Below are 13,294 nucleotides of genomic sequence, written 5' to 3'. Positions count from 1 at the left end.
ATCCATGTCTGCCTTGTCCACTCCCCTGTCCAACCCTGTCACTCATGTTTACCCCCCCCGTCTACCCCCGTAGTCTACCCTGTCACCCATGTCCACCCTCCTGTTCACCCATCTGTCCCTTTGTCACCCTTGTCCACCCCTCTGACCCCCTGTCTCCCATGTCCACTCTCCTGTCATCCATGTCCACCCCCATCCAACCCTCTGTCACCCCTGCCCATCCCTGTCACCCATGTTCACCCTCCATTGTCCACCCCTCTGACCACATCCTTGTCACCCATGTCCACCCTTCCCTGTCACCCATGTCCACCCTTCCCTGTCACCCATGTCCACCCTTCCCTGTCACCCATGTCACCCATGTTCACCTTCCTGTCACCCATGTCCACCCCCCATCACTCATGTCCACCCGCACTAACACATATCCCCCCACCTATCATCCCCGTCACCCATGTCCACCCCCCCTCTCACCCATGTCCACCCTCCTGTCATCCACGTCTGCCTTGTCCACTCCCCTGTCCATCCTTGTCACTCATGTTTACCCCCCTGTCTACCCCCGTTGTCTACTCTGTCACCCATGTCCACCCTCCTGTTCACCCATCTGTCCCTTTGTTACCCCAGTCCACCCCTCTGTCACTCCTGTCCCTCTTTTACCCCCTTGTCCACCCCTCTGACCCCCTGTCCACCCTCCTGTCACCCATGTCCACCCCCTGTCCACCCCTCTGTCACCCCTATGCCCCCGTCACCCATGTTCACTCTTCTACACCCATCTATCACCCTTGTACACCTCCCTACACCCCTCTGTACACTCCTCTACACCCCTCTGTCACCCATGTACACTTCTCTACAGCCCTCTGTCATCCATGTACACTTCTCTACACCCCTCTGTCACCCATGTACACTTCTCTACACCCCTCTGTCACCCATGTACACTTCTCTACACCCCTCTGTCACCCATGTACACTCCTCTACACCCCTCTGTCACCCATGTACACCCATCTGTCACCCATGTACACTTCTCAACACCCCTCTGTCACCCATGTACACTCAACTACACCCCTTTGTCACCCATGTACACTCCTCTACACCCCTCTGTCACCCATGTACACCCATCTGTCACCCATGTACACTCCTCTACACCCATCTGTCCACTCCTCTACACCCCTGTCACCCATGTACACTCCTCTACACCCCTTTGTACACTCCTCAACACCACTCTGTACACTCCTCTACACCCCTGTCACCCATGTACGCTCCTCTACACCCCTTTCACCCATGTATGCTCCTCTACATCCCTGTCACCCATGTACACTCTTCTGCACCCCTCTGTCACCCATGTACACTCCTCTATACCCCTCTGTCACCCATGTACACTCCTCTATACCCCTTTTTCACCCATGTACACTCCTCTACACCCCTGTCACCCATATACACTCCTCTATACCCCTCTGTCACTCATGTACACTCCTCTATACCCGTCACCCATGTACACTCCTCTATACCCCTGTCACCCATGTACACTCCTCTATACCCCTGTCACACATGTACACTCCTCTACACCCCTCTGTCACACATGTACACTCCTCTACACCCCTCTGTCACCCATGTACACTCCTCTACACCCCTCTGTCACCCATGTACACTCCTCTATACCCCTCTGTCACCCATGTACACTCCTCTACACCCCTCTGTCACCCATGTACACTCCTCTATACCCCTCTGTCACCCATGTACACTCCTCTACACCCATCTGTCACACATGTACACTCCTCTATACCCCTCTGTCACTCATGTACACTCCTTTACACCCATCTGTCCACTCCTCTACACCCCTGTCACCCATCTACGCTCCTATACACCCCTTTGTACATTCCTCTACACCCCTTTCACCCATGTATGCTCCTCTACACCCTCTGTCACCCATGTACACTCCTCTATACCCGTCACCCATGTACACTCCTCTATACCCCTCTGTCACCCATGTAAACTCCTCTACACCCATTTGTCACACATGTACACTACTCTACACCCCTTTGTACACTCCTCAACACCACTCTGTACACTCCTCTACAGCCCTGTCACCCATGTATGCTCCTCTACACCCCTTTCGCCCATGTATGCTCCTCTACACCCCTGTCGCCCATGTACACTCCTCTACACCCCTCTGTCACTCATGTACACTCCTCTACACCCCTCTGTCACTCATGTACACTCCTCTACACCCATCTGTCCACTCCTCTACACCCCTGTCACCCATCTACGCTCCTATACACCCCTTTGTACATTCCTCTACACCCCTTTCACCCATGTATGCTCCTCTACACCCTCTGTCACCCATGTACACTCCTCTATACCCGTCACCCATGTACACTCCTCTATACCCCTCTGTCACCCATGTACACTCCTCTACACCCATTTGTCACACATGTACACTACTCTACACCCCTTTGTACACTCCTCAACACCACTCTGTACACTCCTCAACACCCCTGTCACCCATGTACGCTCCTCTACACCCCTTTCACCCATGTACGCTCCTCTACACCCCTTTCACCCATGTATGCTCCTCTACACCCCTCTGTCACCCATGTACACTCCTCTATACCCCTCTGTCACCCATGTACACCCATCTGTCACCCATGTACACTCCTCTACGCCCCTCTGTCACCCATGTACACCCATCTGTCACCCATGTACACTCCTCTACACCCATCTGTCCACTCCTCTACACCCCTGTCACCAATGTACGCTCCTTTACACCCCTTTGTACATTCCTCTACACCCCTTTCACCCATGTATGCTCCTCTACACCCCTGTCAGCCATGTACACTCCTCTACACCCCTCTGTCACCCATGTACACCCCTCTGTCACCCATGTACACTCCTCTATACCCCTCTGTCACTCATGTACAGTCCTCTATACCCCTCTGTCTCCCATGTACACCCATCTGTCACCCATGTACACTCCTCTACACCCCTCTGTCACCCATGCACACTCAGCTGTCACCCATGTACACTCCTCTACACCCCTCTGTCACCCATGTACATCCATCTGTCACCCATGGACACTCCTCTACACCCCTGTCACCCATGTACGCTCCTCTATACCCCTGTCACCCATGTACGCTCCTCTACACCCCTCTGAACGCTCCTCTACACCCCTCCGTCACCCATGTACGCTCCTCTACACCCCTCTAAACCCCTCTGTCACCCATGTCCACCCCTCTGTCACCCATGTACACTCCTCTAAACCCTTCTGTCACCCATGTCCACCCCTCTGTCACCCATATCCACTCTTCTACACCCCTCTGTCACCCATGTAAAAAAAAAAAGAAAAAAAAGTTTGGCGCCTAATAGATTTGTTTTGCAGGTTTAAAGGTGAAGAATTGTGTGTGGAAGAAATCGTGATGATGGCCCAGACCAGATGGAGAAGAGAAGGCAACAATGCAAATTAGAGAAGACGTCATTGGTGAGTTGCTGTATAAAGCAGCACTTTAAACTACATAAATAGATATAGTGCATTGCGTTTTTTATCGTTTTTTCCTTTTTTTTTTTTTTCTTGCTTGTCAACCTCGGTAGCGGTGCCCCGAGGAAAAATTTTTTCCCGAGGTGTGCCCCGACCCGAAAAAGGTTGGGAAACACTGGTATAGAGTGTTCACAGCATGCCTCCGCTGGTATTTCTCATAGTATAGAGTGCTCACAGCATGCCTCCGCTGGTATTTCTCATAGTATAGAGTGTTCACAGCATGCCTCCGCTGGTATTTCTCATAGTAAAGAGTGCTCACAGCATGCCTCCGCTGGTATTTCTCATAGTAAAGAGTGCTCACAGCATGCCTCCGCTGGTATTTCTCATAGTATAGAGTGCTCACAGCATGCCTCCGCTGGTATTTCTCATAGTATAGAGTGCTCACAGCATGCCTCCGCTGGTATTTCTCATAGTATAGAGTGCTCACAGCATGCCTCCGCTGGTATTTCTCATAGTATAGAGTGCTCACAGCATGCCTCCGCTGGTATTACTCATAGTATAGAGTGCTCACAGCATGCCTCCGCTGGTATTACTCATAGTATAGGGTGCTCACAGCATGCCTCCACTGGTATTACTCATAGTAAAGAGTGCTCAGAGCATGCCTCCGCTGGTTTTTCTCATAGTAAAGAGTGCTCAGAGCATGCCTCCGCTGGTATTTCTCATAGTAAAGAGTGCTCACAGCATGCCTCCGCTGGTATTTCTCATAGTAGATAGTGCTCACAGCATGCCTCCGCTGGTATTTCTCATAGTAAAGAGTGCTCACAGCATGCCTCCGCTGGTATTTCTCATAGCATAGAGTGCTCACAGCATGCCTCCACTGGTATTTCTCATAGTATAGAGTGCTCACAGCATGCCTCCGCTGGTATTTCTCATAGTATAGAGTGCTCAAAGCATTCCTCCGCTGGTATTTCTCATAGTATAGAGTGCTCAAAGCATGCCTCCGCTGGTATTTCTCATAGTATAGAGTGCTCGCAGCATGCCTCAGCTGGTATTTCTCATAGTAAAGAGTGCTCACAGCATGCCTCCGCTGGTATTTCTCATAGTATAGAGTGCTCACAGCATGCCTCCACTGGTATTTCTCATAGTATAGAGTGCTCACAGCATGCCTCCGCTGGTAATTCTCATAGTATAGAGTGCTCACAGCATGCCTCCACTGGTATTTCTCATAGTAAAGAGTGCTCACAGCATGCCTCCGCTGGTATTACTCATAGTAAAGAGTGCTCACAGCATGCCTCCGCTTGTATTACTCATAGTAAAGAGTGCTCACAGCATGCCTCCGCTGGTATTTCTCATAGTATAGAGTGTTCACAGCATGCCTCCGCTGGTATTTCTCATAGTATAGAGTGTTCAAAGCATGCCTCCGCTGGTATTTCTCATAGTAAAGAGTGCTCACAGCATGCCTCCGCTGGTATTACTCATAGTAAAGAGTGCTCACAGCATGGCTCCGCTGGTATTTCTCATAGTATAGAGTGCTCACAGCATGCCTCCACTGGTATTACTCATAGTAAAGAGTGCTCACAGCATGCCTCCGCTTGTATTACTCATAGTAAAGAGTGCTCACAGCATGCCTCCGCTGGTATTTCTCATAGTATAGAGTGTTCACAGCATGCCTCCGCTGGTATTTCTCATAGTATAGAGTGTTCAAAGCATGCCTCCGCTGGTATTTCTCATAGTAAAGAGTGCTCACAGCATGCCTCCGCTGGTATTTCTCATAGTAAAGAGTGCTCACAGCATGGCTCCGCTGGTATTTCTCATAGTATAGAGTGCTCACAGCATGCCTCCGCTGGTATTACTCATAGTATAGGGTGCTCACAGCATGCCTCCACTGGTATTACTCATAGTAAAGAGTGCTCAGAGCATGCCTCCGCTGGTTTTTCTCATAGTAAAGAGTGCTCAGAGCATGCCTCCGCTGGTATTTCTCATAGTAAAGAGTGCTCACAGCATGCCTCCGCTGGTATTTCTCATAGCAGATAGTGCTCACAGCATGCCTCCGCTGGTATTTCTCATAGTAAAGAGTGCTCACAGCATGCCTCCGCTGGTATTTCTCATAGTATAGAGTGCTCACAGCATGACTCCGCTGGTATTTCTCATAGTAAAGAGTGCTCACAGCATGCCTCCGCTGGTATTTCTCACAGTATAGAGTGCTCACAGCATGCCTCTGCTGTTATTTCTCATAGTATAGAGTGTTCACAGCATGCCTCCGCTGGTAATTCTCATAGTATAGAGTGCTCACAGCATGCCTCCGCTGGTATTTCTCATAGTAAAGCGTGCTCACAGCATGCCTCTGCTGGTATTACTCATAGTAAAGAGTGCTCACAGCATGCCTTCGCTGGTATTTCTCATAGTAAAGAGTGCTCACAGCATGCCTCCGCTGGTATTTCTCATAGTAAAGAGTGCTCACAGCATGCCTCCGCTGGTATTTCTCATAGTATAGAGTGCTCACAGCATGCCTCCGCTGGTATTTCTCATAGTATAGAGTGCTCACAGCATGCCTCCGCTGGTATTTCTCATAGTAAAGCGTGCTCACAGCATGCCTCTGCTGGTATTACTCATAGTAAAGAGTGCTCACAGCATGCCTCCGCTGGTATTTCTCATAGTAAAGAGTGCTCACAGCATGCCTCCGCTGGTATTTCTCATAGTATAGAGTGCTCACAGCATGCCTCCGCTGGTATTTCTCATAGTATAGAGTGTTCACAGCATGCCTCCGCTGGTATTTCTCATAGTATAGAGTGCTCACAGCATGCCTCCGCTGGTATTTCTCATAGTATAGAGTGTTCACAGCATGACTCCGCTGGTATTTCTCATAGTATAGAGTGTTCACAGCATGCCTCCGCTGGTATTTCTCATAATACAATACAGAAATTTAGGTGCACTACTGTGGTAGATGTATACAGTGACATTGGCTAATCCCTCAACACTGATGTTAAAATTGAGACATTTGCCAGTGTATCCTTATATAAAGGACACACCAGAGCCCGCACACCAACGCCAAGGTTTCTCAGATGGCACGGGACCTAACGCTAACCTACCTGTGCGTAATAAGCAAAAACCAGGGGCCAGTGGGCAATTACAGTAGCACTAGGTCGACATGCAGCCTGCTCCCAGTTCCCTCCAGCGTGACTAAGCACACATACAATGGAAGGGGGGAGAGAGGCTACAAGCCCCACCCAAGTTGGCTGATATAGGTGCATGGCCTCACAGGTGCAACCCTAATGCTGCCTGGAAAGTGTTCAAGGCGCATTAACATATGGAGTTTACACACCTCCACGTATAAATTTACAAACAACAACAAAAAACGTGGTCTCAAATGGCTGGAGGTGCTCAACCCCAAATGCAGTTGTGCATATATACTGGGGGAGCAGATCCTGCCCTTGTAGTCCGTTGCTAGGGGCCCACTGGCCCCTGGTTTTTGCTTATTACGCACAGGTAGGTTAGCGTTAGGTCCCGTGCCATCTGAGAAACCTTGGCGTTGGTGTGCGGGCTCTGGTGTGTCCATTATATAAGGATACACTGGCGAATGTCTCAATTTTAACATCAGTGTTGAGGGATTAGCCAATGTCACTGTATAGTAAAGAGTGCTCACAGCATGCCTCCGCTGGTATTTCTCATAGTAAAGAGTGCTCACAGCATGCCTCCTCTGGTATTAATCATAGTATAGAGTGCTCACAGCATGCCTCCGCTGGTATTTCTCATAGTATAGAGTGTTCACAGCATGCCTCCGCTGGTATTTCTCATAGTATAGAGTGCTCACAGCATGCCTCCGCTGGTATTTCTCATAGTATAGAGTGTTCACAGCATGCCTCCGCTGGTATTTCTCATAGTATAGAGTGTTCACAGCATGCCTCCGCTGGTATTTCTCATAATACAATACAGAAATTTAGGTGCACTACTGTGGTAGATGTATACAGTGACATTGGCTAATCCCTCAACACTGATGTTAAAATTGAGACATTTGCCAGTGTATCCTTATATAAAGGACACACCAGAGCCCGCACACCAACGCCAAGGTTTCTCAGATGGCACGGGACCTAACGCTAACCTACCTGTGCGTAATAAGCAAAAACCAGGGGCCAGTGGGCAATTACAGTAGCACTAGGTCGACATGCAGCCTGCTCCCAGTTCCCTCCAGCGTGACTAAGCACACATACAATGGAAGGGGGGAGAGAGGCTACAAGCCCCACCCAAGTTGGCTGATATAGGTGCATGGCCTCACAGGTGCAACCCTAATGCTGCCTGGAAAGTGTTCAAGGCGCATTAACATATGGAGTTTACACACCTCCACGTATAAATTTACAAACAACAACAAAAAACGTGGTCTCAAATGGCTGGAGGTGCTCAACCCCAAATGCAGTTGTGCATATATACTGGGGGAGCAGATCCTGCCCTTGTAGTCCGTTGCTAGGGGCCCACTGGCCCCTGGTTTTTGCTTATTACGCACAGGTAGGTTAGCGTTAGGTCCCGTGCCATCTGAGAAACCTTGGCGTTGGTGTGCGGGCTCTGGTGTGTCCATTATATAAGGATACACTGGCGAATGTCTCAATTTTAACATCAGTGTTGAGGGATTAGCCAATGTCACTGTATAGTAAAGAGTGCTCACAGCATGCCTCCGCTGGTATTTCTCATAGTAAAGAGTGCTCACAGCATGCCTCCTCTGGTATTAATCATAGTATAGAGTGCTCACAGCATGCCTCTGCTGGTATTTCTCATAGTATAGAGTGTTCACAGCATGCCTCCGCTTGTATTTCTCATAGTATAGAGTGCTCACAGCATGCCTCCGCTGGTATTTCTCATAGTATAGAGTGCTCACAGCATGCCTCCGCTGGTATTTCTCATAGTATAGAGTGCTCACAGCATGCCTCCGCTGGTATTTCTCATAGTATAGAGTGCTCACAGCATGCCTCCGCTGGTATTTCTCATAGTATAGAGTGCTCACAGCATGCCTCTGCTGGTATTTCTCATAGTAAAGAGTGCTCACAGCATGCCTCCGCTGGTATTTCTCATAGTATAGAGTGCTCACAGCATGCCTCCGCTGGTATTTCTCATAGTATAGAGTGCTCACAGCATGCCTCTGCTGGTATTTCTCATAGTATAGAGTGCTCACAGCATGCCTCCGCTGGTATTTCTCATAGTATAGAGTGCTCACAGCATGCCTCCGCTGGTATTTCTCATAGTATAGAGTGCTCACAGCATGCCTCCGCTGGTATTTCTCATAGTATAGAGTGCTCACAGCATGCCTCTGCTGGTATTTCTCATAGTAAAGCGTGCTCACATACATGTAGCTTTAGGTTATACACTAGGATTTGCACACGCAGCTGACGTTCTATGGAAAAAAAAATGGTTCCTCTTCCTTTTGGGAGGAAAGAAGCGAGAGAGGATCGGTGACATGATAGATGAATACAACTGTTGAAAATCTGGACATGCTTTGGAGAAGACATACTGTAGTTCAAAACTACATGGTGGGCCATTTATATGGATACACCTTAATAAAATGGGAATGGTTGGTGATATTAACTTCCTGTTTGTGGCACATTAGTATATGTGAGGGGGGAAACTTTTCAAGATGGGTGGTGACCATGGCGGCCATTTTGAAGTCAGCCATTTTGAATCCAACTTTTGGTTTTTTTCAATAGGAAGAGGGTCATGTGACACATCAAACTTATTGGGAATTTCACAAGAAAAACAATGATGTGATTGGTTTTAACGTAACTTTATTCTTTCATGAGGTATTTACAAGTTTCTGACCACTTATAAAATGTGTTCAATGTGCTGCCCATTGTGTTGGATTGTCAATGCAGCCCTCTTCTCCCACTCTTCACACACTGATAGCAACACCGCAGGAGAAATGCTACCACAGGCTTCCAGTATCCGGAGTTTCAGGTGCTGCACATCTCGTATCTTCACAGCATAGACAATTGCATTCAGATGACCCCAAAGATAAATGTCTAAGGGGGTCAGATCAGGAGACCTTGGGGGCTATTCAACTGGCCCACGATGACCAATCCACTTTCCAGGAAACTGTTCATCTAGGAATGCTCGGACCTGACACCCATTATGTGGTGGTCACCATCTTGCTGGAAAAGCTCAGGGAACGTGGCAGCTTCAGTGCATAAAGAGGGAAACACATCATCATGTAGCAATTTCGCATATCCAGTGGCCTTGAGGTTTTCATTGATGAAGAATGGCCCCACTATCTTTGTACCCCATATACCACACCATACCATCAATTTTTGTGTTCCAACAGTCTTGGAGGGATCTATCCCATGTGGGTTAGTGTCAGACCAATAGCGGTGGTTTTGTTTGTTAACTTCACCATTCACATAGAAGTTTCCTCATCACTGAACAAAATCTTTTAAGTAAACTGAGGGTCCTGTTCCAATTTTTGTTTTGCCCATTCTGCAGCACCTGAAACTACGGATACTGGAAGCCTGTGCTAGCATTTCTCCTGCGGTGTATATAGTAGTATATAGCAGTGTATACAATTACTGGAAGCCTGTGCTAGCATTTCTCCTGCGGTGTATATAGTAGTATATAGCAGTGTATATGGATACTGGAAGCCTGTGCTAGCATTTCTACTGTGGTGTATATAGTAGTATATAGCAGTGTATACACATACTGGAATCCTGTGCTAGCATTTCTCCTGCAGTGTATATAGTAGTATATAGCAGTGTATACGGATACTGGAAGCCTGTGATAACATTTCTCCTGCGGTGTATATAGTAGAATATAGCATTGTATATGGATACTGGAAGCCTGTGCTAGCATTTCTCCTGTGGTGTATATAGTAGTATATAGCAGTGTATACGGATACTGGAAGCCTGTGCTAGCATTTCTCCTGCGGTGTATATAGTAGTATATAGCAGTGTATACAATTACTGGAAGCCTGTGCTAGCATTTCTCCTGCGGTGTATATAGTAGTATATAGCAGTGTATATGGATACTGGAAGCCTGTGCTAGCATTTCTCCTGTGGTGTATATAGTAGTATATAGCAGTGTATACACATACTGGAAGCCTGTGCTAGCATTTCTCCTGCGGTGTATATAGTAGTATATAGCAGTGTATACGGATACTGGAAGCCTGTGCTAGCATTTCTCCTGCGGTGTATATAGTAGTATATAGCAGTGTATACGGATACTGGAAGCCTGTGCTAGCATTTCTCCTGTGGTGTATATAGTAGTATATAGCAGTGTATACGGATACTGGAAGCCTGTGCTAGCATTTCTCCTGCGGTGTATATAGCAGTATATAGCAGTGTATACGGATACTGGAAGCCTGTGCTAGCATTTCTCCTGTGGTGTATATAGTAGTATATAGCAGTGTATACACATACTGGAAGCCTGTGCTAGCATTTCTCCTGCGGTGTATATAGTAGTATATAGCAGTGTATACGGATACTGGAAGCCTGTGCTAGCATTTCTCCTGCGGTGTATATAGTAGTATATAGCAGTGTATACGGATACTGGAAGCCTGTGCTAGCATTTCTCCTGCGGTGTATATAGTAGTATATAGCAGTATATAGAGAAGAGGGTTGCATTGACAATCCAACACAATGGGCAGCACATTGAACATTTTGAATGAATTTTATAAGTGGTCAGAAACTTGTAAATAACTCATGAAAGAATAAAGTTATGTTAAAACCAAGCACATCATTGTTTTTCTTGTGAAATTCCCAATAAGTTTGATGTGTCACATGACCCTCTTCCTATTGAAAAAACAAAAGTTGGATTCAAAATGGCCGCCATGGTCACCACCCATCTTGAAGTTTCCCCCCTCACATATACTAATGTGCCACAAACAGGAAGTTAATATCACCAACCATTCCCATTTTATTAAGGTGTATCCATATAAATTGCCCACCCTGTACTTTAAAGGGGTACTCCACTGGGCAGAGTTCGTAACATTTAGTTCTGAACATTGTGTGTGCAATGCGGGGGTCGTTCATGCCCACTCATGACAACACACCACGCCCCTCAATACAAGTCTATGGTGGGCGTGACGGCCGTCATGCCCCCCCCATAGACTTGCATTGAGGGGGCATGGTGTGACGCCATGGGGTGTGGCCAAACCCCCTGTAGTGCGCACACAGTGTTCAGAACTAAATGTTCCGAACGCTGGCCATTGGAGTACCCCTTTAAAGCTTACCAGTCATATCATAGAAAAAAAATAATGCTTATATATGTTACTCACTAGGTCATGGAAAAGCTTTACATGTCTTTTTCATGTGTCTAGCTTCTAACCTCGCAGCTGCTCACCTATTCTGACATCCACTGCTCAGGATGGGGAGTGTCGGAGGCAAGCAGCTGGGACAAGGATGATGCTGCAGCCAGAAAGGATTATGTTTTGCATGGTATTGGGACCCCTAGTGTTTTAGTTTTTATAATCCATGATTTCTATAAAAAGGAGATATAGAAGGAGTATATTAGAAAGGTTAATGTTTTGCCAAAATCTACGACATATAAAAAAAATTTCCATTCTGACAGTGCCCATTGAAAGTGCATCCGTCACTTAAACAGACCCCTGTAATGTAGGCCCATAAGCATATTTTTCTCACTGTGCTATTGTGGTGACCGAAAAAAAGCAAACAAAATGACTTTGCAAGTCTGTAACCAGTGTCTGGAGGCGGGGCAAGCAAACCGGAACTGCGGTGGTCCGACATGCCTCTCTCCCAGCATCACCGGCTTTTGATTGACACCCAAGGCTACTTGACTGCCAATGGCCAGATTTTTTTTATCTGAAAAATTAAGAAAGAGAGGCCTAATTTACTAAGAGTGTTGTGTAGTTTTCTTTTTGGGTTTTAATTCCCTACAATTTATTTTCCACGGTATTTACTAAGGTTTCCCTACATTTTCCAATTTCCTTACATTTTGCTTTTTTTACACCTGCTCTTATCTGTCGGGTTTTCCTCAGCTCAAATCCACCACATTTTATGTGGAAACCTTAGTAAATATGTTGTTTTTTTGTGAAAATGTCAGGAACACGCCCCTTTTCGGTGACCACACCCACTTTTCGGGTTTTATTAGCAAAATGGAGAGTTAGTCGGGGTTTTTTTCAATTCTGGCGCAAATTCTGGCGCAGACAGAATTTCTGGCGCAATGTGACAGAATCTGGCGCACAACCCGACAAAACATGTCGGGTTTGCAATAGTAAATGAGGGCCAATGTGAGCAGGGTTGGTAGTGGACTTTTTAAAGGATTTATGCTAGCTCAAAAGTAATGGAAAGTTTATGGCCAAGTGAGACAGCTGCTAAAGCCTTGGGTTCCTGTGCTGTTCTCTGCAGAATAAAAACACTCTGGGGGTCTGATGTCCATAAACTAGGGCAGGAAAGCCAGAGTTTGGGTGTAATATGGCACAGAAATAGTAACAAACAGTAGGCTGATGTTCCCAAATAGCATTTTGCTCAGTATGGTTTTGGTTCAAAATACTGACCAATATATTATGTGTGAACATAGACTAAATATAAAGTGTAGGTTTCTTTGTGGGTTTTGATTTCCGACTGGTATTTTCCACGGTATTTACTAAGGTTCTCCTACATTTTGCACTTTTCCCTACATTTTGCTTTTTTTTTACACCTGCTCTGATCTGTCTGGTTTTCCAGAGCTCAAATCCACCAAATTTTCTGTGGAAACCTTAGTAAATATGTTGGGATTTTTCAAAACTGTCGGGACCACGCCCCCTTTTTTGGGACCACACCCACTTTATCCTGTGGTCATGCCCCCTTTTCGGGTTTTTCTTGTAAAATGGAGGGTTTTGGTTTTTTTTTTGGTCGCAAATTGTGT

This window comes from Hyla sarda, chromosome 9, assembly GCF_029499605.1.
Source record: "Hyla sarda isolate aHylSar1 chromosome 9, aHylSar1.hap1, whole genome shotgun sequence".
Classification (NCBI taxonomy): Eukaryota; Metazoa; Chordata; class Amphibia; order Anura; family Hylidae; genus Hyla; species Hyla sarda.
Note: the sequence above shows the minus strand (reverse complement) of the source record.